A 24,073-nucleotide genomic window follows, 5' to 3' on the forward strand; every position below is an offset into this window, starting at 1 on the left:
GCCAATATGAGCCCCTTTGACTAGGGGTTTTTTATTGTTGGTACAGGTTGCTAAGAGATAGTTGCTCCCTCATTTTAGGGGTCACAAATGTAATGCTCCTAATTTGGGTGGAAGAGCGCAGCCATGTAATTACAATAATCTTCCAGAGTTGAATGGAGATGTTGCGTCATGAACTTGTCATGCAGAATAGTAGAGAGAGAAGTGAAGTATGTACAAGCATTTAGAGTGAAATCATGGTTGATAAGCTTTCTAACAAAGTAATTTTGTTACATGTGTATTGCTGCTGTGTATTTGCAATTAATTTCAGCTAAGAACTATAATTGTTATCCGCTGTTTATTATCACATATGTGCAGGTACATCATTTAACTTTCAGCACCAAGTATTATAGTGAGGCAAAAAATTACTTTCACGAACATAACTGCAGGCCTCATCAAACTGATTGCCAGACAATACACCCCACAGGCCTACAGAGACCTGCTCATCTCCCTCAAACATTTCCAACTCAGCTTCTCATCCCTGACATTTTTTCACAGTTCCAAAGCAAATTCAAAAACAGAGCTGAGGTGCACTCTACCCTTGGCCATTGTGAATATCATTAGCATTTCAAGCGTCAGCTCTTATCCACAGCAGCTATCAGGAAGAGGGCAAGCAAAGGTTCAGGGGATGCTGCAACGTGCAGAATGGTCTACCAGAATTTCGTAACATCAGCACACTCTAAAAATGCAAATCATGCTCAGTGAACAAAAGTGAAAGATTTACAATACATGTTTATCCACAATAGAGGCACCACATGGAAGAGACTGGAAGTGTACAGTTTTTAACACAAAACCACTAAGTGTTAGGGTCATATTTTGTTTGGGTTTTTTTTTTTTTTTTGGTTCATGTTAAGACATTTTCTCATGGCATTTTATTTTGCAGTCAAAGTTTTTAGTAAAATCCTGTTCTTTAAAGAGGAATGAATGGGTAAACTGGACATTACAGTTCCTCTGTTTCATGGGAGTGTGCCTTCATGAAACTATAGTACTGCATATTCTAAAACCAGTGGCACATACCCAATAAGTCAACTACATTTTTAACTATACTGAAAAATTCTGCTTGCACACTGGGCCTGACAGTGCCGACATTTACTGTAAATGACACCCACCTAAACTTTAGACCCTCAATGAGGACGGGAAGGAAGCATACACTGTATAAAAATAATGAACTAAGCTACTATAATGTCACCCATTGATTTCGTGGACTCCAATCATGGAATTTGGGAGCCGGGGTGACCATATTTAAACAAGAGGGTGGAGCTGTGGAGGAGTGAGGGGTGAATCTGACTAGGAGCCAGGGTAACGCCTTGTTTCCAGCCTGTCACTCAGCTGGTCATGCCCTCAATTATACATAACTTTAAGCCTTAATAAGATGTAAACAGGAGATTTATATGAAAATTGAACCCATGTACAGTTCACATGAAGCGGGATAATATAAACTCCCAACAGGCCCCAGTTTGAAGGCAAAAAAAGAAGCGTCCTTGGAAGGGCTTGCTTTTTCCAAATTATGCATTTGCAAAATGTCAGCTTTTTATAAGCTAGGACAGATATTCAGCTTTGTGACACTTTATTTTTCAGATTATTTGTTAGTTTTTCTTGACTTATCCATGCTTTCCACTATGTAACCTTGCTCCTTGTATGCCAGGCAACACAGTGTTTTGACTTTCTAACACACAGGCATAATAACTTAATGTTATTGTTACACCTACAATTTTCCCGCAATGACAAGTCAAAAAAAAAATCTTGTGAATAAGCTGGGAGCTTTCATTTATGAAAAAGCCCCCCCAAAAGAAAGGTCAAGCATTCAACTGTACAAGCTGCATGATGAAACTTTTGCTCACAATTACTGATGACTACAAAGTTAATTTCTACGACAATAATATCTGAATTATTTTCGCTTATTTGGGCGTAACCAAAAATGGCCAATGACAATGAGGAAGTGAGCTGAAACCCTGTCTGTTGAGAAAGAACCTTTCATTTACATGCATGTTCATTTGAAAAATAGAATGAACTGATGGGTCTGTGACAGAGTCTGACTTGAAACTTTGAGGAGTCAATAGACTTGCTTAAAATAATTGCATGTCTGTACTGAACTACAGCTGAGTACAGTCAAGTGGAAATACTTTGGGTTAAATAGGTTATCCTGAAGAACAGAGACCATGTTAAGTATCTCTCTCCTCAATTTTAATGGACCCACTTCCAAAAGAGGGCAATTTAAGAGAGAAGGTGTCACAATCAAATGGCTGAGAAAACGTTTTACCATCTTCTTTGCTCACTGGCAGAAGACAATAATAATCAAAACCTGAGAGTGTTATAAATGATGATTTTCAGAATAAGTAACTACTTGACAGCTTTTGGTGTGGTTTGTCAAAACACTGAATACAGTGTCTTACACATTTATAATAAAGCCACCATTATGATAGCCACTAAAGATACTCCCAGTGATCTTTTATTATAGTGCTGGCCACAGAGTCAAATACTCTCTTGTTCCTGTTGGAAAGGTTGTTTTTTTATTATCTTTGAGCCAGCGGTCAGAGGCAACCCTTGTCTGAGTGGTAAAAGCTGATCTGACAGGCAGCAGCTCTTACTTGAAGAATACTTTTTTAAGCCACTGAGAATCAATAGCAGAAGCCAACAATACCAAATCACTTGTACAGTAAAGTACACCAAGGACCTTTAGTATTTGTCATACCCTGTTGATGAAAGAAGTTAGAGTGTTGGTGTATGAGCAAAACCTTTTCATAGCAGAGAATGATGGTGTCAACAGAGATATTGAACGACTATATAACAGTAAAATATAATTTGCTTGTGTATAGCCCAAATGGGACTAGTGTAACTGTCGGTTAGAAAAACTAAAATGTGCATTGCAGAGATGCGTTGTCCATCTTGATACACAGTCTGTGTATCGAGATGGACAACACAGAGATGCGTTGTCCCACTGAACAAAAAATGGAGCCAAATGTCGTGGATACAGCTGCTTCCATCTTGCGCTTGTGATATCATTTGGAGCCAAAGTAGCAATCTCCAATTAATCAATAGTAGTAGCACCATTGATCGCAGGCACTTGATTGGCACATACAACTGTCAGTAATGATATCAACCCCCTGCCCCCATTTTATAATGTCATATAATTTATTCTAACCAAATTTGTCAGAAAAATAAAGACTTGCACTCACATCACCATGTTAGGAACTACCTAAAATGACAGAAACCGTAATTTGGAATAATTTATTTGACATGTACTTTGAGTTTTTGGTTTGGCCCATTTCCAATCCATAGCATGGATGAGGGGGGTGGGGTTTATGACCTATACTGCAGCCAGCCACCAGGGGACGGTCAAGATGTTTTGGCTTCACTTCTGGGGAGCTGTTATGTTGTCCATCTTTATGATACAATCTATGACTTTGCTTCAGATGGCCCTCCCAAACTATACACTAAACCTAGTATAGTAACATAGTATATGCTATGTGTGGCATGCTATGCTTGTGACATATGTAACATTAGTGACAAAAGCACTTATTAATGCAAACCACGATGTTTCCAATCTTCCAAGTCAGTGGAAATCGACCTATTCTGATGTTAGGCACGAGATGCTTCGTTTCTGCTTATACCATGCATGCTACAACACCATGCCCCCTTGAAATGCAAAAAAGGGCTGTAATAAATGTTCCTCCATGTATTTCTTGCTGCCGTTAAAGTGCCATGCGTCCCTGTACTTTGATGACCACCGATGTCACAGTGAGTTGCAAGAGGACTCAAAGATCTGGCCAGGGCTTTGCCTGTGAGTAATTACTCTCCTCTATCTAGGGAACCTCAGAGAAGACATGCATCACTCATTTACTAAAAAAGAAAAAAATCTAAATGGCTCACAATGGCACCCAGGAGCAGTGTGCAATTAATTGATAAACGCCAGGACGTGATGTCCCGTCAGATAGTATGGAAGTACTGCAAAAGGGTGCACTGGGGCGTGAATCAAAGACTGAAAAATGCATTAAGAGAAAGTTAGTGAAATGCCATTAACCTACCAAAGCCCTCAACTGATAGTGGAGGGCAATAGCGTGAGTTTTAAATTGCACCAAGCCCTCGAGATTATGGCAAAGTCTGTAAGTCTTCCATGAAAGGCTGCAAACCCATTTTGATTGCTTCTGACACAGGCACATGAAGTTCCATCAGCAAGACTTTGAATCTGAAAACCATCATTAGGGATGCGGTAAATGTGTTTTGACCGAGTGATTATTGTATATACACATGTGCTGATTTATAATCAGATTGAAATTTTAGGGAAAAATATCATACTTTGCTTTGGTTGGTCGTATTGTAAATACTGTGCTCATGCCAGCATGACTACATGTTTCCCATAATAACACTAGTATTAGTCTCTTCCCAAAGGGCACCATCAATAAAGCTAAGGGTTGAATTCCTTTTCTAGGCAGTGGACAACAAATCAACAGACTTGGCAAAGACTAGAAGCTCCCCTTTTATACAGGAATTTGGTAGTCATGCACACTCAGAAACACATGTTTAAAAAAGTAGTCATCCTCCCACAAATAAACACACGCAAAGAGACACACACATCCTCCCTCCTCGTCTTGCTGTGGAGATTCCCCTGGTTTTGATTAATCTCCACCGTCAGGGGGAAGTTCTTGTGTTTGGGTCTCGACAGGCAGGTTGCCCACTCCACATCTGGAAGCTCTAGCGCTGCCATCTCCAGACACACACAGACACACACTAAAAGGCTGCTGCCGCCAACACACAAATCACCCAAAAGCTCTCTCCTACCATACACCTTCCCCACATTTGCTACCTTTGTTTTCGCCTCTGTAACCAATTATTTCTGGGATTCAGACTGTCTTTAGATGTTGACTTAAGTCCCTTTTCTTTTTCCACTATCTACTGGAATTCTTAAGGGGCTGTGTGTGTCTATCATATTACAAAGTTGTGTATTTAAAGACGACATTAACAGTTCCTTTGTTATGTATAAGTTCTTGTCTAATTATATAAAAAATAGTAGGCTTAAGGAAAAATGATATCTTTAGGAGATAAATTCAAGCTAAAACATTAATAGGAAAACCAGATAGTTCTTTTTGATGTACCTCTGATTCCTTTTGTTGTTGTTCAATGTGTCGTTTCCAGTGAATGACTGACCACAGCAGACAACGTGATGTCACTGTGAAGTATTTCCAACTTCCAGTGTGGAGTTTTATGGCAGAAAATTGTCATCTATCTGGAAAAACAACAAAATGGCAGGTTTTGTTGTCACAGTCTTACATGAACAAAGCTTTTTAGTGGAGCTGCCACTCATAAATACAACTACACCGGAAGGACCCATTATAACACAGAAAAAGATAACAAACTGACAGACTGTAGTGACATGGACATGGTTACTTGACATGTCAGTGTTCTATAACCAAACACTCACTTTTGACCTCTGCACCAGCTTTCCAGGAGTTGTGAAAGTCATTCTGGGGAAAAAAGTCACACAATTAACCAATCCAATCCAATTATGAAAGCATAAATTGCACTGATTGTGCTTCATTCATTTTCATGGGACCAATTCAACCGAGGCCCAATTACCTGGTGTGTACCATATAGATACTGTAGCAGTTTGTATTCAGTTGACCCAAGGCGGTAATTACAATAAATATTAAATATCTTAATAAAAAAAGTATATAAGGCTACCATGCACTCTCATCTGAAATAATAATTAGCAACTGTAATCATAATCGCAAAAAACTAAACAAATTATTATTATTATTATTATTATTATTATTATTATTATTATTATTATTATCATTATTAACAGCAGTTCTATTATTATCGTGTAATACATTTTTCTGTGTGTCCAAGCAGTTTTGCAGTACCTCAGCAGAAGCTGTTGCTCGATTGCTGTGGGTGGGTGTTGATTCCTTGAGTTTACCTGTGGATAAAGCAAATATTTTGCTGTAACTATTGAACCATAATTTTATTTTATTTACATTTACCAGTAGTGGATTTAATACTTAAATACTAAAGTATCGAGAATAGTTTAAGCATATTAAATGTTATTAAGTATTGAAAGTAAAAGTACAAGTAATTTCTGTTAACAAAAAATAGTAACCGGTCGGAATTTTAAGAATTATAAAGTTATTTTCTTTTTATAATATACACCATCTTAAAATGAAGCATTCATTACACCAAAATTATACCATTACACCAAAATAATAATAATTATTATTAATTAAATCATCACATTCATTCAATTCCTTTGTCCCCTCCTCCCATCCTCCCTTCCCTTCCTATTTTGTAGTCAGCAACAGAAATGCTTGAGGGATACATAGAGGAGTAAAAGGTATACTTTTTATGTACCAAATGTGTTGGAGTAAATGTGAAAGTTAACAGAAATATAAAAACTCAAGTTAAGTACAAATACTCTGAAAAATGCTTGAGTACTGTGGTGAAGTATCATTACTTGGTTACTTTACACCACTGACATTTACACATGCTAAAACACTAGTCTGGAAAAGCTTGCGTTTAACTAATTTCCATAAATCCTCAAAAACAACCATGATTATTAGGAAAGAATGATAGACAAGACAATCCGAATGTTTTTTTTTTTTTGGTAGTTTGTAAAGTATCTGCCATCCATTGTATTTGGGTATAAGGACACTGACAATGCAAACATTTTTGTTATATATATATATATATATATATATATATATATATATATATATATATATATATATATATATATATATATATATATATATATATATATGTATACATATTAATCTGATATTATTTTGTTACCATCTACATACATAGCCCTATCATCTATATTTACAGTAACAATGCAATCCAGTTTTCCACAATTCAGCTCTGCTTTACTATTCTGTAAAAGCTCTGTTCACAATATAAACACATGCAAAATTCATGTTGAGCCGCCAAACCCTGTGAGTCCTTGTATCTAAGCTTAGACAATAACTTTCACTGAAAGCAATGTCCTCAAAGCAATAAATCACTATGTAAACACAGCCAGCAGTCTTGCAGTGTTTCAACACTGCACTGTATTTACGGATTGGACCTTTAAGGAGTTAACAGGATTCTGTCTGAAGTGAATGTATACAGTGCGTGGTGTGTTGGTGTGCCAGGAACAGGCTTACTCCTCCATTCTTCATAAATGGAAGCCAAGTGAACCAAGATATACTGCAGGAGATGAGTGTGCGCTGAATGAAATCAGAGCATGCAGTGAAATAAAGCAAGAGTGGGCATTCTTATGGTGGAGCACTTGCTTTTAAAATACTTTCAAAACAGCACTACTGCCATTGTTTATTTTCAGACAGAGCCACTGTTTCCACTGTTTGAAATTAAATCAATTGCCAAAGCTTCTGATGCGAGGACTGGCAGTGTATGTGAGACTTTTATGGGTTTTGTTGTGGTTGCAGTATATTTGGCTCACATTTTTAGTGGTGATTAGTGAGCACCTTAAAACAAATGTCAGGCATTGTTAAGATATGATGGGCTTCGGGGGAGATTTGAAAATCTACAATCATACAAATGATCAAACATTTTCAAAGTGCATTAATCCATTATTAAATGAGAATTACAGCAATTTCAGGATGTATTTTTAAACACAGAAATGGTGTGGTGCATTCATAAAAGTTTTAAGAAGGCAGATGAAAGAGTAAAGAAAACAAAACATGTTATAATGTGCTCAGGGCTTTAACATTGAAAAACATGCAAAACACAGTTTTATGACATTATTTTGAACAAGTAAGCATATTTTTTTAATCAATCTGCCTCATTTTGAACTCTTTAAATGTTCATATGACATCTCAGAGTGAATGAGCGAATGTGTGACACACTGGTTGAGAGACTGGCCTGTTCTGGCTGCTCCACTTTGACCTTTTTTGTGAGCGAGTGAGACAGGCCACCTTTCATTCCCAGACACTTCGTTAAGTCAACTTCCTCTCTTCCCTCAGACCACAGTGTTATTGTAAAGTGTCACTCGGTGCTGTCAGAGACAGAAAAGATTGTTCTGTTACTGCGTGTGTGTGTGTGTGTCTGCGTGTGCCTCCTTTGTTTGTGTGTGTCCCACATTCAGTCCATATATCTTTCCAACTGGTTTGAAAGAAGTGGTGTGTGGAGGTGTGTATGAGTGTGTTTCTGTGGCCATAGTGGGTGCCTGTCTGAGTGTTAGCTGTGACATAACACTGCCACTCAGTGGCCTGATGCCAGAATGCAACATGGATAGAAAGCGTGAGGCTTTCTCCACTGAGACTCCATTACATACTTAGAAACAGCTGTTACAAATATGTACTGTATTTCAAATTGTATCAAGTGATCTATATGGAAAGGAAACAGCAAGAACACTGACAGGTAACTGCCACCACTTACAGTGGACTGCAAATGATTAATACATTAAAAAAAGTTCTATTAATAAATCTTGCACAATAAGAGTCAAGGCTCACAATTCAAAACAATTGATTTAAAAGGGTCATAAAGCACACATTCAGTTTGTAAGAGTGGGCTTAATACTCAATAATTAAGCTAATCTTATCTCAGTTTAGTTAGCTTATTTTAGATAAGAAGATCAATAGGCAAGCACAAGTTTGTATGGTCAGCCAGCAGTCATTTAGCTTAGCTTGGCACAAAGATGGGAAACAGAGAGTAAGTGCTAGTCAGACTCTGTCCCAAAGTAATGGTCCAAGATAAAACTAAAAATATAAACTGATGGGCAAAAATACTCAGTGGAATGATGATAATATTCATAATAAACTTAGCTTTGTTCTATCGCACTTTGATAAACAAGGTTTCCAAGTCCTTTTCAGAAAAGCAACAGATGCAAACAAGGCAGCAATAAAACAACAAAAAATGCAAACAATCCAGCAGTCCAGTTGCATTGTTACTACCTCTGTTGCCTGCTTAATGGTGACACAACTGTCCCTCCATTCCTTGATGATGCCTTTTATACAGAACTGCAAGGCAATGGTGCGATATTCCCACCTTGAACGGTAGTGTTAAATGGGCTATTCTTAATGCTCAGAGGGCTAACCAGTAAATACAACTGATATTCCCACTTGATTCTGCAAGAAAACAAATATGTTTATTTCCAACTTTTCCAGTTTTCAAATTATTTTCTATAAAATATATATACTCATGGACAGTTTCCTCCAAGAAGTTAATCCTTTTATCACTGAAATACCCTCTTTTTGCTGCTTGCATTAACAGGAAACTTTAAAGACACAGGATATCTGGTGTCGTTACAACAGTGGAATTTTGATAACACCCCAATTATCACAAAGTGCCGCGGCTATTATCAGAGCATGACACCACTGAGGAAAAATTTTAGAAGATAATGCCTTGATTTAAATTGCCACTGCCGAGCAAACTTTGCTTTGAACTTTGAGCGTGTTTTTCACCATGAAGTCACCCCAGATTTGTCCCCTGGGTGCCTTGGGTGGAGAAGGTTATAAGAGCGGACGGACCCATGGACAAATGAAGGTGATGACACAGACGGACGGAATGAACGCAAAGACAGAGGGAGAGGGGCGAAACAATGTAGAAAAAGAGATGACAATGTCGATAAAGTGAAATTGGAGATCAAGCCAACAGATGGAGGAGCAAAGAATGTGACCTGCCAAGTTGCTTGTGGCACTCCAGGCACGAATAGATGGATACGTACAGTCGGGAGATAAAAAGGGAGAGAGAGTGGGAATGACAGATGCACAGCGGGGAAGAGCCAGAGAGGGGGGTTGGAGACAGTGAGCAGTGAGATGAGAGGGAGGAAGTGAAACTAGCACAAAGGGGAAAGAGCAGGAGATGAGCGGGCAAGCAAAAATGGGGGAGATCTGTGACATCAAAATATTACAGTACATGGAGAAAGAGGGAGATGGTGTAAACGGGTGAGGAATGAAGAGAGTTCAGGATGGAGAAGTAAAAGAGGGAAGCAGGAGAGCAGGGGAGAGGCCACAGCTTGCCTTCCTCTGATTCAGATGTGGAACAATGGCTGCCTATCAGTCTGTCAGCACCTAAAGGCGCAGAGGGAGTGAGAAGGTAGGAGTGACACGGCGCTAGCATCAATGCGCTATTGTCTGTGCATGAGTCTCCACCGGGCCAAATCTCGGTTTCCTATTAAAAAGTTCTAGCACTATGAGTAACGGCTGGAACTCAGGGGACACTGTTCTCTTTTAAAGTCTGTATACAGACAGATTGTGCAGATGCACGTAAACTGTGCATGTGTCTCAACGTGACCGAGGCCCACACATGCATCACAGTCTAATACTTGTGGAAGTTATTACAGATGCACACATAGACACAGTTATATGTACACACACACACACACAAATATTGAACAATGATGTCCTCTAATGATTTCCATTACTTTCCTCCAAGCGCAGGCTCTGTTTCGATTTAAACTTTTATTGTTTCTTGACAACATGCATTAAAAAAACTGAGAGAGGAGAAGGATTGGAATAAACATTCAGGGATTCAAAACAAGTATTGTGTGCATCTGTGGTGTGTGTGCTTTTTCCTCGAGAGGAAAACAATCATCAAACTACTGATGCACTGCTACCATACGCAATGTAACTTGGTGCAAAGAAAAAAAAATCACTGCTTACCACACAGATACAAACAAAATACTAAAACTGCCTATTGTATTTAAACATGTGTGCAATACACTGTACAGTTATTCACACAGAAACCAGTGGGTTTCATTGGTAAAGCATTATGTACCCACAAAGTTGGTCCAACTTTTGACCTCTGTGAGGAAGGAAACGGCGCTGTTGTAGACTACACAATAAAATCAAAATCCCAAAGGGAACATCTAATGGTCACAGCAATTGACCCTCAAACAAAAAGGCCACAAGTCTAAGCAGCCACTCCAGCCACGAGGGATGTTGTTGAGCAGGATTACTTATTCACTTGTTTTAATTTTGTAAAAACTAAGATTGTGAGCCAAATCTACTTACTGTAAATCTACTTAACTCTGCCCTTCTAATGAACTGTACTGTCAGATGACTACTGTCTTTTAGGAAAGCGTGCCTAATTGAATCAAGTGTCAGATGTGCATGTATGTGCATAGTTTCCTCTCTCTTTAAAGACAAATAGCTTAATCAGTGCCCTCTTGTTTGCAGCTGCTGATTAAAGCTTTGACATCAGTCCTGACCCAACTTTCCCAGGAGAGTCCCGCTCAACATTTCTTCATATTAAAATCTGCCTATTAACTGTGCTCGTTAAAACAGTAAAACAAAAAGTGCAGATTTGAATAGTTAAAAATATGAAGCCTCTCTGCTTGTGTTATTGGGTCAGTAAAGGCTGGGACTAAATTTGCATAATGTTTTCACTGCATATTCAGCTGCAAAAAAAAAAAAAAAAAAAAAGAGAGAGAGATATGGCCAGATTCTTAAGCTTATAGACATCTACTGTTTGCACTGTACATTAAATGTAAACTACGAAATCTTCCCATTTTTTTTGATGTCCACGACTACAGACAAAATATGGAAGCAGATCAAAAGAAAGACCCACCCCTCTCTCTCTCTCTCTCTCTCTCTCTCTCTCCCAATCTCAGACCTATTCAAATAGTAAAACTAGAAAGTGCAAACACTTTCTCATCCCAAGTCATCACATATTGCCACTTCGCCAGTGGACTTCCATACGCACTAGATATCCTGCTGCATTTGCTGTGAAAGTGCCGGCGGGCATTCCAGAAAGCATATGGTTAGGTTTACAAAAACATTATCATGGTTTGTCTCTACCTCCGTATGGGAAGCAAATACTGGACTCAACAAACATTAAAGTCATTAAAGACACTAAAGTCCGGGGTTTGTTGGACCCATCCACCCAAATAAACCCATTCACCCATGGGGACCATTCACCTCATTATATAACATCATCACCAGCAGCATTTCAAACTGACTCCATCCAGCGGCATATGTGGCTGCAACAGGTGCCATCCAGTGGCGCTGTGAATGACACCTCACATCCACCTATCATATTGCCAGCACGGTATCATAACACCATGAAATGTTCTGTTAGCTGTTACGAACTGATGCCACCCAGCGGCGTATCATACCACAACAAAAGGTGGCTTTTGGCATTGGTGTCTGACACTGAAATGACAAACAAAGCAGCAGGATTTGACAACTTTTAAATTAAAACAGGCTAAATATAAACCGGTTTTATGTGACCGTCTGCCTTTTTTCGCACCTAAAATGTCTTCATAAACATATTTTAGTACACACTTTGGCTATAATATGAGAATTTGTGAATTTGTGCCTATTTCTCTCCTCAAATGTTTTCAGAGATATAGTTCAGCTTACGGTGTACTTGTAATTCAAGATCACTTGTTTCCAGTTGGCTGCCATATTGTGTCCTGTGAAGTGCAGTGCATTCTAGTAGTTGTAATTTTTTTATCCCATGAGCACAAGGAAATACCACAGCCCTTTAACTCTGTTTTCTTTGGTCATATAGCATCAACTGCATAACTTGTTTATGAAGTTTTATGAAAAGACCATCTTTCCAGCAATAAAATGCTTTTTTATTGGTTAAATCGGTGGTATTGATTAACAACCCAAACACACTCCTACAGATATATTATGGTCTTTTGGTTCTATGGGGCCTGTATGAATCTTACTTAGTACTTATTAAAGCTCTATCCAGTTTCAAACTTTCATTTTTCCTTAGCACAGAAGACTGGTGGATGGTAGCTGTGGGAAATTTGCAATAGAAAAATTTCTGGTCTATCAAATTAACCAGAAACATTCAGGTAATTGCAGTTAGCTTACAGCATGCTGAGAATGAGGGCGCAAACCTCAACGCAGCCCCTCTCATAGCTTCATCAGCAGCTGAATGGATACACTCACCAAGTCATTTTGACAAGGTAATCACTCAGAGGACCAGGCAAAGCTTATGGCAAACCATTAGTTTATTTGACTTCAGCCCACTACATTTAAAAACATGGCTTTTCTGTGACCTGTTAATACGGTACAGTTATTAGTTTGGCTTTAGCCCAGCTCTCCGTGCACCCACTTAGTTCTTTTCTACATGTAGATCTGCTCTCGGTGTGCTGTGTTCAAAGGCAGGGTCAATGTGGTTCTGGTTAAGGAGGGCAACTGGGAGACAAAGAAGCAAAAGGAAAGAGAACGGACTATGTAAATGTTCTCTTAAATCAACATGTTGGAGCACACTTTCCCTGATGATTTTGACATACAGAACTATAAACAGTGTAAAATAAATATCTGCAAACGATAAAGGAGTACTTTGGGGTTTATCAGTCCCGTGTGTGTGTGTGAAAGAAGAGTTGAGTGAAGAGAGCGGCTGCTGAGTATGTTTATGTGTATGTTAATGTATATATGTGTGTCGTAATGGGAATTTAAAGCTAGAAGAGTAAGGATATAGGCATATGTTTGTCTGCCAGGCAGTCATGTGTCTGCTAGGGGTGTGGTGGCGAGGGTGGAGAGGTAAGAGACGGTGGTTTCTTGGGTGTCTTTTTCAGACTTGTACGTATAAATATGAAAAGCCACATTTACAGAGCCAGCCAACCAGCTAACCAACCAGCCAACCAGTCAGACACACTGCCAGACATTCCACAACCCTTGTTTCCCCCCAATTTTCCTCTACTTTCTCTCTTATAAGTAACAGCAACATGCTTTGATTCCATATCAGCTTGTTATCTATTCCATTTTACAAGCAAATGGGAAATATTACAGGCGTTCGCTGGCTCTGCATTACTTATGCTCTTTGAAGTGCATGTTCTCTCAAAAAAACAACATCCTTTTCATTAAATCGTTTAATTTAGCAGCCGAGTCATAAAATATTTTTACTTGAACAAAATTAATTCCCATGCAGATCAACACATTTTAAATGATATTTCAAAGTCGAAAACATTTTATGATATGAAGGTTGGGCTACTTTTAGAGTAAGCATGCACTGAGAAGAAGGTTACTTCATCTTGAGAATTAATTCAATAGAGCAAAATTAATCTTTATTATTATTATTTTTTCTGTCATTGCTAGAATGACAGCAAAACTTGCCACTATTACTGTCAGTGATTAGGAAGCTGCTTTGACACTGTAACTATTTTTCATTGGAAGTCCACCTCCATGCAAAAATGCTGCTTTACTTGGATGTTTGACCTTCAGGGTATCAAATGATGTATATGCTGAGTTTATTTTCACATTCATCTTCTGACGATGGAAAGTTTCTCTGTGTTCACCTTGACTCTCAGTTGGAGATCCATATGTCCATATGAGCAGGAGTCTGTGCACAAGACATTTTGTCAGTTTCATCAGCAGTTAAAGTTTTGAAATAAATTTGATTCTGGGTGTTTCTGATGAGCAAGGAGTACATGTATTTTAGGATAAAAAAAACAACCTTTTTCCACAGATCATTACTCAAAATTGCAAAGTAATGTTATATTATTCATTTAGTTATTACTAGCCTATTTATCAAGTACTTTCATAGTTTAGAACATGCACTGAGAGGATCTTAAAACTAAAGCAGCTCCACGATTGTGTTTAAAGTAGCAAGTCATATACTACCTAATGTCTATAGAGAAACACAACTAATATAGTTGTGTCTTTTAAAAATAAACTCCCATTTTTAAATGTATAGTTTACGCTTGTTAAATGCCTTTTTGTTTTCTAAATAAACCTTTGACAAAATGGGAGCAGGGCTATGTTGGTGTGTAAAATCTGAAGTTTCTGGCTTTGTTGCCCCACAGTGGTGTTATCAAAAAAGACACAGTTGCAGACAGCGATTCATGCTGACCCCTCTCCCTTCATATAAGATATGACTCAGGGACAATGACAGTTAAGAGCTGAAAGCAACACATGTACTGATCAATTTGAAAAAAACAACAACAAAAAAAACCAAAACATAAAAATTCAACATTTGGTTTGAAGTGTCAAAAATATGACATCACATTTAAGGTAATTATTATGGATTTACCATGTGATAGTTATTGTCTTATTTTGTAAATGGATTTTCATGAAGTAAATATATTTTGTGAGGGGAGTCTAAATATGTGTTGAACTATCAGAAAAAAATAGACCAGAGCATAAGAACACCACAGAAGTAAAACAATTTGCATATATGTTTTCACAGGTCACTGATGTAAAATCAGCTTGCAGCCCACATTTCCATATTTTGAGTTATAGCAGACCACGCACACGTCAGTCAACCGTTCTGCTCTGCCATGTGGACTTTCCATCCCCACATACTCCACTATCTGAATGACATACTGTGGAGCAGGAAGGGTAAGATGTGCACTCAAGAGCAGCGATGGTTTTCACGGTCACAGACCACTGCACGGGACCCTATAAATGTCATTCTGCCTGGTGGGAGGAGGGGATGAAGATGGGGAGCTAAAGCAGGATCACACCAGCGATAATATGTTCTACAGCCGCTGCACTGTAACCACCTGCAGGTTTAAATCAAATTCCACCATCCTTTACTCTAACAGTGGTGTCAGAGACAGAGATTGAACTGCGAATGTCTGGCGCTCAAACCCAACATGCCCTCACACTCACAGGAGCATTCCTGTAATTTGGGGATATATGGATGTCATGGGGAGAGGAGAAATTGTGGTGGGGTTACTTCCCAGGCAAGGATTCTTAGGAGGAATACAGTTCCAAACCACATGGGTGTCGCACAACCATCTTGTGGACAGCCTGATCCTGGTTAGTGTTGGACGTAATTACAGCTAGCAGCAATCACACAGAACAGGGAACCTCGGTAAGATAACCCGGCATAGTTCTGGTATTGGAGGAATTGGGGTTTTCCTCTTGGAAATTTTGAGGTTAGATTGTGTTTCTGTTTGTGGAGATGCCTTGTTAGTAAGAAACACAGAAGGTACAGAGAAATCAAAACTCATATTTTTACGTGATTTATGGCCACTTTGAATCTGTTTGACACGGTCAAGCAATCAGAGGTTTGCATGCACCACAATAGTGGAAGAAGTTGAGAATATCCAGAGTTTTTTAAGCTGCTTTATCAAAGGAAATATTACCTGTGTCTGGACTTTCGAATATGCCTACTTTCCTGAATTGACTGATTCATCTGGAATTGCAACAAGGAATTGCAACATGGAATTGCAACATGAAATAGTGGTTTCTCAGTTTTCAATAAAAAAAAAAAAAAGACTCAGACTTTGCCAGTTAGAACCATTGGTGGGATTAATGCTGTTGTCAAGCATTGTCAAGAGGTATGCTGAAACTAGTAAGAATAATAACAACAATAACAAGCAGTACAGACAAGATAAACACTGCAATCAAGGCTGTTTTAAATGGACGTCTTCTCTCATCATCCATTATTGTCGTTTGTTTTACTCCACTCTGCTCCACTCTTTAAACCTTGGCAAAACAGGCAGGTTCAAAGTGGTCAAATACCCCTGTTTTGTTTGTGGTGCCAGTGTCAGACAACAATACAAAGCGGTACCTTGTGTGCTGGTTTGATACGCGGTGGGCAGTGACTATTTGTTATACCACCGCCAAATTATCATAATATAAAGAGATGGAAACATTCTATAGGGCGGGTGGGAGCGGAGGTGGTAAATGGTAAATAGTAAATGGACCTGCACTTGTGTAGAACTTTGGTTGTTCAACCTTGTAAAGTGCTTTCATACTATGAGTCACATTCACCCATCCACACACACATTTGTAAAGTGCCACCTGCTACTAAATTTTTGAGGCACGTACACACCAATCTAACAGCCAACGGGAGCCGATTGGGATTCAGTATCTTGCACAATGATACTTCGACATGCCAAATTTCTGATGAGTGGACAACTGGCTCAACCAGTCCAACAAACCCTGAACTTTCACCTGGGAGTCCATTGTTTGCTTGCTATGAGAATGTTAATGCGTTATTCTAAACCAAACCATGTATAAAGAAAGTATTGTTTTTTGTATGTGTATTTTAAAAAAGACTGTATGAATGTAATAAGCAGAAACTGAAATCATTTCCTGTGAAAATGGAAGTGTAATTTCATAAGACACAAGAGTAAATCCAGAACATCAACATATACAGGAGGAAACCTAACATATCATAGTTAGATGTGAAGGCCCAATGACAAAACAGGTGCATTTGGTATGTTGGCATGGCTACGCACCAGTGTGGACTTAAAATGATGTTAGATTTAAGCATATATGAGGGTCTCCAGAGGCTGGTTAGGTAAAAAAAAAAGTAGCATCTTCCACGCAATTTGGTTAGAGTGGACGTAATGTCAGATTGTAGATGAAAACGGACTGTAACAACTTGACAATTCTTTGATATCAAGCGAAATGAAATATGCTTTGAGATCAAAAGGGCTATTAGACTTGATGATGAATTTTAGAGGGCTTCTATGTGCTGTGTGACATTATGCAGTGATATTAGTGTTGGAAATTGGCTGGTAGTGCTAGTGAAAAGAAAGATTTCTGCCTGGCTAGTCGCCCAGTTTTCCGAGAAAGCCTCACTCATCTGTGCGTACACAAGCATCTGCTGTTATCAGTGAGTGTGCCTTTATGTTTATTTATCTACATCTCAGCCTGCCGCTCAGCATTAAACCACAGCGATAATAATCAGAGGTGCTAATGGTTACTGATAGTACACAGTTCTCTTAGTACCCAGCTCCGACACACACAAAAACAAACACATCAAGAAACACACTCTCACACACACACGCACACACACACACACACACACACACACACACACACACACACACTCGCACACACACACACATGCAGAAGCGCACACACACTAAATCTCGCAGGGCTAATCCAAACAGCAGGGCTTTTCACTCAGCTTCCTCAGGTGATGCTGGTGTCAGTGGTCCGTTGCCCTGAGGGCACCAGCCTATCATTCTGCCTGCAGGGCCTGACCAGACCTCCAAGCCCTGAGGGCAGATGCTCCGCTCCTGCATACCCAGCCATCAGCCTCTCTCTCTGCTGCATTATTGATGAGCTCCTCTGCCCTGTGGAGCTCATGAACAGCCTCTTCACTGCGTATGGATTCCACTGTAACAAAGTCTGCAGCTACAAGAAGTTGGAATGGAGTTTGTGAATCATAGCAGTGGATGTATGTACGTGTGGAGAGTATGGATGAACAGACAAACAAACCAGTCTGAATAAGAATGCATGAGTGCTTTTTGGCTCATGTGCTCTGCCCTCAGTAGGCGTATTTAGTGAAACAGTGTGTAGTGTGAAATCAAACTGTGGGTCAGGGATGGAAAATGCTGACATGCAACCTGCCTCCTTTTCTAATGCCACTTGCGAGGACTCAAAGACATAAAGAAAACTTCAAGCTTGATATGAGCACCACATCCAGAGGGACGAGGGAATGCTTCTGAGGAGATTTCAAAGGAAACGGAACTTTGTACTGAAGTCTGCATCCTGTGCTGGATGGAAAATGCAAGGAAGGTGTAATCTGGGGTGTGCAGGTACTTAGAGTCAGTCTGAGAAAGTGAACTTGTGAATGCACTGTGCTGTGTGGAAGGATGACGAGTAATGGTCTTGTCTGAGAGAGAGTTAGCTTCCAGCCCAAAAAACTGCAACCCTGGGAGCCATTTAACTGGCAGGGATACCATAAACCCTCCTTTTTAAAAGCCATAAATCAACAAGAGTAGACTGTACTTTTCAAATAAATACTGGACTCAGGAAAAGGGGGAGCAGGTCAGGAGGATAAGGGGTTGAATTTTGGGCAGTTACGTGCTGGCAGAGGATTGTGGCTGTGATGACATCATGGTATGGCATTTAAGAATCACCTACACAGTGATAATTGTTTATTACCCCAATTAGGTGAGCTTCTGAAACACTTAATTCCCAAGCTAAAAACTAACAACTGCATGTACATACTCCTGTCTACAGCATAAAATCAAAAAATTGTCGTGTTTATCGTCGTGCTCATGCAATGTTGTGTATGTGGTTCGATTTGTTTTTTTAATGTTTTTGTCGCCAGCTTTTCTTTGTTTTTCTTTTTTTACATTAGTGCATCTGTGTTGCTAAAGGCTGCATAGTTCTTGGATTTTGGATTAAAAAGTACTCCACTCCATCACCAGGAGAGGGCAGATTCGTGGTGTCATGCCATTGTTCCGACAGCCACCGGGGCGTTTTTCACCAACCCGTTCCTGCTTTTCCAACAACTTTTGTGCCACCAAACAAGGGTGTTTTTTCAACATAACAAAGGTGCTTTTGTGCCTAAACTCCACCACACATCCACAGCACTGTCGACAAATGTATTGTATCCACGGTTTGCTAAAACGTGCAATGGAAACATATTTACGGGCAACTAGGTTGTCTAACTGCATTGAATGTGTTTTTTCAGAGAAAGGACAACAGAGCAATGGGTGTTTGTTTTTGGGATAACGAGCTCATGGAGAATTGGGCTTTTGGTCCAATGGGACATTAAAATGGCTTCAGAATTTTGAGTGGTCATAATTATGGGGAGTTTCAGGATTGATACCTATTAAGTTTTAATTCACTAATATTAAGTACGGCATCGACACCACATCAGTCTTGTCACTACAAAAAACAACGCAATTGATGATGTCATTTGTAATTACATTCTCGCACATGGAGACATCTGTTTTTGTATGCATTCTTTTCCTCTCTGCTGCTTTTTATATGCATGTGTGCAGTAATTACCTTGTTAGAATTCACACAAAAATTAATTAATTATTAGGAAATAGTGAAAGGATATATTTGGCAAGTCACACATGAGCAATGAACACTATGATGCAGTAAACTCATCATAATAGTAAATTTGTTACCTTTACGAATGAAAATTAAAATGAATATTAGTAATACCACCTCTCTCACCCTGCATGAAATTACTTCAAATCAGAGCCGAATTTTGAAGTATGGCTAGCGCTACTTCTTGCTTAGAATCCTACAGTAGCTCCACAGGCACCCAAAGCAACCATTTCAAACTCAATAAAGTATGAAAAGAGTGATAAAAGAAGAAACGAACCTCTAACTACATCATCTAATTTGCCCTATTAATTTAATAACATTTTGCCATCATAACCATTTATTTAAAGGCATTTGGTCTCTTCATCCATCTTGATTTCTGAGCTTGTTATCTTTATACTCTGTGTAAGCTCCTAACTGCCTGGATGAGGGAATGCATAAACTATCCTCACTCTGGAGCCCACAACACCCAGAGACTCTCACAACAAACCACATTACAGACGGGTCTCCCTTTTGAAATGAGTGATAGCTTATCGGCGGGGAAACTAAGATCAAAGATCAGAGGTAAATGGGCAGCAAGCAGGGGGTACGACTCCATGCAAATTGAAGACATTTGCAAAAACACCAGCGCAGGGTCTAAATTGATACAGAGAGAGGAAAGAGAAGAAGGAAGGAGGAAATTTGAACCCATTCAGATCCCCATTCCAATGGACATACATTTTCTAGGATGTCTAATTCCATGATTACTATCATCTGACTCTACTCAAATGCAAGTGAATTACAGGTTTAAACATCAACAACTGTAGCAGAGCATGGCCGACTGGGGGAAAGCAGAAAGTGCGTGGCACTTAACAGTCTATAAATCATATTATTAAAATACATTATTTATGTTTAAACAGTCTTTAAAGTAAATGTGAGATATTATAGTATTTATTCATGTCAAAAAATCATATGAAAGATTTACAGCTTTTACAAAGGATTTAAAAAAAAAATATTATCCATCCATTTGAACGGACGGTGGATCTGAATGTCAATGAAAAATGAAGAAATACAGTTTAAACAGAGAATCACTGCTTTGTTTTGATTTCTAAGAATATATTCATCTTATAATGCATCTTATTAATTAGCCTGTATTCACAGAATATTCATCTCTGGAGGTTTTCCAATACTATTTTCAGGATATACTTCAGAATATATATATATATTCTGAAGTATATCCTGAATATATATATATATATATATATATATATATATATGTGTGTGTATGTGTGTGTGTGTGTGTGTGTGTGTGTGTGTGTAATGTAATGTTTGAAAATGTTAATGTTATTAAGATCTTCATTTAGGCCATTTCTACATTAAGATTTTTAGTCCACTAGATTGGACAGAATAAAAACATATAAAAAGGTATCCAAATTTGAAAGAAAAAGTGCTAATGAATTATGAGTGCATTTAGAGTAGAAATCCATCTTAGCAACATTTTTTATTTTATTGTGCTTGGAACATAGTTGGGTTCTGAACGGGTTAATGTATTCCTCCTCTATTTTTCTCCGTACAGTCTGAGATAGATATCAAATGATGACTGCAACCGAGCTTGTGCTCTGCAATACTTGAACATCTATAACCTGATTTGTAGGGAGGGGAGAGGATTTCTTCTGAGCAGCAGGCACAAGTTTGCATACTGCAGTTAGCTTCAGCCAAACTCAGCTAATGCTGCCTGTCTGGCCGGTGCTGTTTGTGGGCAGGGAGCCTGGAGACTGGAGCTGTCAGGGCCTTGCCTGAGACGCCAGGCTCTCTCCCCTTCTCCCGCCCACCCGCAATTTCTTTGGCTGCCTCCCCTCCACCACCACCAACCCCTGCTGCTGCCTCAGCCTCCCCAGTCGGCAGGCCAGCACGGCTCCTCCAACCGCTGTTTTGACAAGTGCTTTAGACATAATGTCACAGGGAACCCCTCGGCCTGCCAAAAATGCTAACTAACCATAACACTAATTAGTCAGCGGGAGAATGGGGTTGGAAATGGTAGCTTGAACAGTGAGCAGGTCTGGTGGCGGCCATTGTGGGGAGACTTGGACCCCATCCTGATTGACTGAGGGAAAAGAAAGTGAAGGGAGGGGAGGTAGATGGAGGGGCAGAGTGGAATTTCAGGGACTTGATTTCCCTGATGCGTGGACGTCAGGGTGAACAGCAGGGCTCTCAGGGGTGGGTTGAGTTTCACATGGTCTGTCCCTGGTGTTTTCCCCTCCCACTTATCCCTGATACCATCAGTGTCAGCGGGGTTACATCTCCCATAACCGTTTAATGGTTTCATCGCCTGTGTCCCCAAGACATTTTATAAGACAAATAAAGTACTTTCTCTTGTTACTCAGAAGTTTCTTTTTCCCTTTGGGTGTTGACGCAGTAGGACCTTTTGGCCAACATGTTAGCGCTGCCAAAGAAGATGGATACAGTATTAATGTTAGTGAATCGTAAGCATATTGTTGATAAATGACCATTTATTCATGCCAGTTGGATGGCTTTTAGTACTGCATATGGTAAAAGTATTATTGAAATTTATAAAGAGAGAAATTAGGTGATAGAGAATCAAGCAAATAGTTGTACTTATTGTTTTCCTGGATGCAACTACTGCTGAATTTGTCCAACTCTTATAAAAGTTCAAGAAGAAGTGCAACTGTATTGTACTTATCTAAAACACATGGAGAGGAGTCAAGGAGAGTGCCCCGCAGCTGCTCTCAGACCAACAAACACATGCTGTCAGCAGAGTAATGTCAGTCTGATTGGCTCCTCTCGCCCACATGAGGAGGACAGTGGAGCGACTGACCCCATCTCTGAGCAGTTAAATGATGTCTCCAAGCTTTCAAAAAGCCATGTGGCTTACCAAGAGAAAATTCCCCTCCAAAGTCATCTTCATGGGCATGCTGTGCTAATTGCTTAGATTGGCTTGGTGCAGTCAGGGAGGGAACAGAGACAGGACACAATGCAGTCAATGAACTTATGTTTGTTTCATAATGCGCCAGCAATAAACCAGAATTTGAAATACATTTTGCATAAAAATGTCTTGTGAAAATACACACAGATCCATGAATTCCAACAGCATGTTTACAAAAAAGGACATCCAACCATACAAAAACCTCAGATGAAGTCCTACAAGCAAGAACACACATGTGCGGTCTCTTGCAACACTTTATTCATCAGAACCTTATAGAGAAAACGCGATCAAGGCAGGGATATGATTTGTTTAATGTTTAAAGCTCTGGGAGGTTTGTGCTTGTGGTTTTGGTTAAGTAACACACAACCACTACCGGAGTTTATTGTTAATGGCACAAGCTCTGTTTCCAAAATGAGCCACAGCGCCATCCTGTTAACTCATCCAATGGGCTCATCAGTGTCTCTTCCTGACTGTGAATTTGTATATCAGAACCTTAACATAAACTATCAGAATCAAAGGCGCCCAAGTCGCTTGCAAGTGGAGGAAGACCAGCTAGTGTTGATTTTGGGTGGAAAATAAAAAGGACACTGGAAGTTATGAGCAGGTTCTGGTTCACAATAAAGTGAGATCATTTATAAAACATGAATATGCATACATCTAGAGTTACAGGAACTCATAAGTGTACACTGCTACACATCTAAGCTCGTTATGTTTTATATGCGCATGCGTGCACACACACACACACACACACACACACACACACACACACACATCTAAAGTCTAGTCAAGTCTAAACCCTAAAACTAGCCATAGAAGAGGTAAGGACTGGCCAACATAATTTTCCAAAAATGTCCTTACTGTGTTGGTTAATGTTGTAAGTATTTTGGTCCCATTGTGTAGCAAGAACAAGTGCAAAAACACAACATTCATTCTGTTACCTTGAACACTATGCTAGAGGCAATCTAGTTTCTTTATTTAAACAATGAGGATTCTCATACTGTAAGAAATGCATTAACAATCAGGTAACCAAATTGTTGTTCACTGATGTAGAACATTAAATTAAAAAAGATACTTTTTGTCTCAGCACAGCCATTACCTCAAATCCCCAGGACAGATTCAATACGATTTGATTCAATAACAGTGTCCTTCATTGTAGAAAAGTAAAGATATGGTGATTCAGAAAAGATGAGCTTTGACAGAAATAACATTTTGAGAAGAGGGAAACACTTTTGATTATTAGCATTGGAAGACAGAGTTATAAAATGTCTGGCAAAGCTGAGTGAAACACTATCAACCACCTATCAATATGCACTCACACAGAACCTTAAAAATGCATGCATTAATGCAAATTTATATTATGAAAGAAGTGATTGTGATGTCCTTGGAATGCGGACGAAAGCTCTGGACAGTATCTTGAATTATTAGTATGACTAGTCAGTATTCAGTATTATCTATTGTTTCATCT

At 39.2% G+C, this 24,073-nt stretch overlaps 1 long non-coding RNA gene across 2 annotated transcripts in view; it reads right to left on the reverse strand.

The window, feature by feature from the left end:
- Positions 1-3,100: 3,100 nt before the first annotated feature.
- The window catches only part of LOC121941255 (uncharacterized), a 61,428-nt gene continuing 40,455 nt past the window's right edge, over positions 3,101-24,073 (reverse strand). The window contains exons 4-6 of one of the 2 annotated variants that reach the window (XR_015776597.1): positions 5,456-5,498; positions 5,130-5,260; positions 3,101-4,741 (exon numbers count right to left, since the gene is read on the reverse strand). This is a non-coding gene — a long non-coding RNA (uncharacterized LOC121941255). Of the gene's footprint in view, positions 4,742-5,129; positions 5,261-5,455; positions 5,499-12,965; positions 13,128-24,073 lie in introns of those variants that run through there. The other variant, XR_006105733.2, reaches the window with a different exon arrangement.

Source organism: Plectropomus leopardus, chromosome 5 (assembly GCF_026936395.1).
Source record: "Plectropomus leopardus strain MGB_pleo_1.0 chromosome 5, ASM2693639v1, whole genome shotgun sequence".
Classification (NCBI taxonomy): Eukaryota; Metazoa; Chordata; class Actinopteri; order Perciformes; family Serranidae; genus Plectropomus; species Plectropomus leopardus.